This window comes from Seriola lalandi, unplaced genomic scaffold, assembly GCF_002814215.2.
Source record: "Seriola lalandi dorsalis isolate HSWRI2012SDOR001 ecotype SW California unplaced genomic scaffold, Sedor1 jcf7180002054810, whole genome shotgun sequence".
Taxonomy (NCBI): Eukaryota; Metazoa; Chordata; class Actinopteri; order Carangiformes; family Carangidae; genus Seriola; species Seriola lalandi.
In genome coordinates, this window is record NW_019525363.1 from 15896 (window position 1) to 20128 (window position 4233).

The 4233-nt window shown below is 43.4% G+C and overlaps 1 protein-coding gene across 2 annotated transcripts in view; it reads left to right on the forward strand.

The window, feature by feature from the left end:
* Positions 1-1101: 1101 nt before the first annotated feature.
* LOC111669692 (bromodomain-containing protein 3-like) overlaps positions 1102-4233 on the forward strand; it is a 13066-nt gene continuing 9934 nt past the window's right edge. For both annotated transcript variants that reach the window (XM_023426105.2, XM_023426106.2), the window contains exon 1: positions 1102-1214. The gene's annotated coding sequence lies outside the window, so the exon portion shown is untranslated. The remainder of the gene's footprint in view (positions 1215-4233) is intronic.

The window sequence follows — 4233 nt, forward strand, 5'->3', positions numbered from 1 at the left end:
CATCTTCAAAATAATTATGTTTGCATAATAAACATTGCTATATATATGTATATGTGTGTATATACATATATATACACACAAACACACACACATATATATATATATATATATAGAGAGAGAGAGAGAGAGAGAGAGAGAGAGAGAGAGAGAGAGAGAGATCAGAACCTTAACATGTGATTTTACCAGTGCTATAGCTTATAGCTATTATGAAAATATGATTTAAATTCATTTTAATTTTGTTTTGTAACATATTTGAAAACGGTGATATCTCATTATATTGAGAGGTAAAAGGAAAAATGAAGCTTCTGTGGTTAAATCACTGAGTGGTTGAAAAGTGACACTCAACTTCTATTTTTGATTTTAAAAAATGCAATTCGATGCACAAACAGTAATTCATATTATTCAGCAAGAATATATGAAATATATAGAAGACCACATGTGAGATTCTTGTTGGGGTAGATGTCTTCATCCTGTTAGATGATCAGGTTCTATTCTGTTCTGTTCTTTTCCTGTCAGTTGGTGTTTCCCCACCAGATATTTGAAACTCATTATTTTTACAGTAAAAAATTGTTAAATATATTTTTATTATTTATCAATATACATTCAATATTAATAAATAAGAAACAAAAGACTGAAGTGTGGTTAAAGAGCAGCTCATGGATCAATCCAATATAATCAATAAATCTATCATCTGTATAAATCTGTTTCATATGTTTGAGTCGTCGTATTCAGAACACACTATCCCTACAAGTCATACTGGTGCATCGGTTTAATGATCAGTTATTGATTGAATATTTAATTTATCAGTGAATTTATCAGGAATCTGCTGCAGAGCAGATCGGGGTGGATGCTGGGAAACGTAGTGCTAACCCCGGCGCCATTCTGAACCCCGTAAACCTCACCAGCCAATCAGAGCATCCCGGGCTTCGTCTCGGCCAGTCACTGCACTTCAAGTACCCCACCGACCAATCACAGCGAGCCTTATCCCCCAGCAACAAATCATAGCCCCATAAACACCTCGCAGCCAATCATAGTGCCCCAACCACCCGGCCGGCCAATCCGATTACAACAACATGCATGATGCCGCTTGCCACTGCGCCTGCGCACACGGTAGACAGCTGATAACTCATCTATTATGCTACTTGGCTAAATAAAAACCTCCCAGAAAGCTGCCCGGAGCCCGCCGCTGGACGCCCCGGAGGACCGAACACAAAGTAAACACGGCTCTCTGACCGGTAGCGGGGGGATTAGCGGGTAAACGGGGCGGGGGTTGGTCTTGGAGGGTGCAGGAGGTGTCGGTGTGTCGGAGCCGCTCGGCGCCTTCAGACAAAGCTCAGCTAACAGGCTAACGGCTCGTTAGCTAGCCAAACACCGCGGTAACATCTGCAAAGATCGGCGTTTTAAACCAACGGATCCGCTCTCTGCGCGGTTCATAGGAGAACTAATGTCCCCACGTCTCCCCCAGCACTCGCGCAGAAACCGCCACAGCCGCTAAAAATACAGTTAACGGCCTTTCGTGTCTTCGGTAAGTAGCTTAGCTCGGTTAGTTAGCGACCTAGCTCGTATTTTGCATCGGCTTGCCCGCCATCTTTTTAAAGCGAGATAAATGGGCTGCTTCGTTAGCCCGCAGATCACCGAGCCCAGAGCCGCCGCTGCAGCTGGAGCGGGATTCTGGGTTTAAGTGGCCGGTAAATAACCGGCCTGGCGTGTGTGGCAGCGGATGGTGCTGCTGTCGACCCGATCTGTGGAGTTTGTCGGTCGCAGTGGTGAGTGTTAGCCGTTAGCTCCTCGTTAGCCGCAGCCGCCGGACTCCGACATCTGTTGATCCCCGCAGGACTCCGCCGAGATCCGGACAGCGGAGGTTTCAGGTGTGTGTGCTGTGCGGCGGCAGGTAGGAGGCTGGCTCTGTTAGTGAACTCTCCGGGCACTTTTCATGCGGTTTGTGGTACTGGTGTGTAACTGCTGCAGGACTCTGAGGACGTGTGTACACACACGAGTCTGGACCAGCACCTGTTGGGATTTAGAGAGAATGTAAGGCCTGAAACAGACCTGGGGCCGGCTGCCCAGTCTTCAGTTTACTTGTTGTTTTCTGAATGAACTGATTGGTTTGTAAAGTGTCCGAAAACAGTGAGATTGACCTTTTTACAATGTCCTACAGACCAAGAAGAGTCCTCAAGCGTCTCGCTTATGGACCCTCAGATAATCAGTTTACTGTCACATCCTCACACCTGAGAAGAACATGAGAACACCTGTAATGTTTGCTTGAAAATTTGATCTCATCCTGTGAGTCAAAATAGTTGATTAATTTTCTTTCAAGCAGCTGTTTGATGAAGTGACTGATGTTGCAGCTCCAGTAGAGACACAGATGAGACACAGATGAGACAGTGGAGACAGTAGAGACACAGTAGAGACACAGATGAGACAGTGGAGACAGTAGACACAGATGAGACACAGTGGAGACACAGTAGAGACACAGTAGAGACACAGATGAGACACAGTAGAGACACAGATGAGACAGTAGAGACACAGTAGAGACACAGATGAGATAGTAGAGACACAGATGAGACAGTGGAGACACAGTAGAGACACAGTAGAGACACAGATGAGACAGTGGAGACAGTAGAGACACAGTGGAGACAGTGGAGACAGTAGAGACACAGATGAGACAGTGTAGACACAGATGAGACAGTGTAGACACAGATGAGATAGTAGAGACACAGATGAGACAGTGGAGACAGTAAAGACACAGATGAGACACAGTGGAGACAGTAGAGACACAGTAGAGACACAGATGAGATGGAAACAGTAGAGACACAGATGAGACAGTAGAGAACAGTAGACACACAGATGAGACAGTAAAGACACAGATGAGACACAGTGGAGACAGTAGAGACACAGATGAGACACAGTGGAGACAGTAGAGACACAGTAGAGACACAGATGAGATAGTAGAGACACAGATGAGACAGTGGAGACACAGTAGAGACAGAAGAGACAGTGGACACAGTAGAGACACATGAGACACAGATGAGACAGTAGAGACACAGTAGAGACACAGATGAGACAGTAGAGACACAGTGGAGACACAGATGAGACAGTGGAGACACAGTGGAGACAGTAGAGACAGATGAGACACAGTGGAGACACAGTACAGACACAGATGAGACAGTAGAGACACAGATGAGACAGTAGAGACACAGATGAGACAGTAGAGACACAGTGGAGACACATTAGAACTGGCTGCTTGAGTTGGTTATGTATTGGCTGAAATAAGGATCAATAAGATTTGCAGTTTGTCAAATGATGATTAGAAGTTAGAGCTGAAAACATGAATTGATCGACAGTCAATCAGTATCTGTTTTGAAAAACAATTAATTATTGACGACGTTTCTCAACTAGAGTGCAGGTTTGCTCGTTAACACCGGGCCAGTGGAAGTTTGTGTTTGGAGAGTTGGACCACTGATCAGACTGGGGCTGCAACAATCAATTATTTTGATTATTGAATAATTTGGCAATAAATTTCTTTTTGGTTTGGTCAAAAGATGGTGAAAAATGGACGATTATTGTTGATGCTGCTTTATTCTGATGTTAAATGTTTTTTGGGGCTTTTTTTAAGCAAAAAGCAGATCTGCAACAATTGGTCGATGGATTAATGTCAGAAAAAGACTTGGCAGCTGTTAATGAAGAATATGATGGAGCCTCTGATCAGAAGATCTGTGTCTCTGAATATTTCTGAGGTTTTTGTGGTTATTTTTTTTCTGCTGTTGACGTTTGATTAAATGAAAAATAATCAGTGATTGATGATGCAAGTGATGATTAGTTGTAGCTGCAATAGACAGTAAAAATCACCAGTAGATGAAATTTTCACTCTTTGTTTTGTTAAATCTCAGTTTATGTTTTAAAGCTGAAGCTGTGAATATTTTGCGTCTTTGGTTGATAAATACTGTGAACACTTCATCAAAGCAGCTGTCAATCAACTGGGTGGAGCATAATCTATTAGTCAATTGACAGGAAGATAAAATGCAAAGACAAGTTGTTTTTAAGATAAAATTAAAAAACGTCACTGGTCCTCGAATATTTCCTGATTTTCTGACGCTAAAACTAAATCTGGCGTCTGAACCGCCACTCGGACAAAACCAGACACAAAACCAAGTCAACAGTCGCTCCTTAAGGAAGTCATGGCGGGCATTTTCTCAACCAAGTGAATGGGAAGATCATCATCCAGTGTTTCCC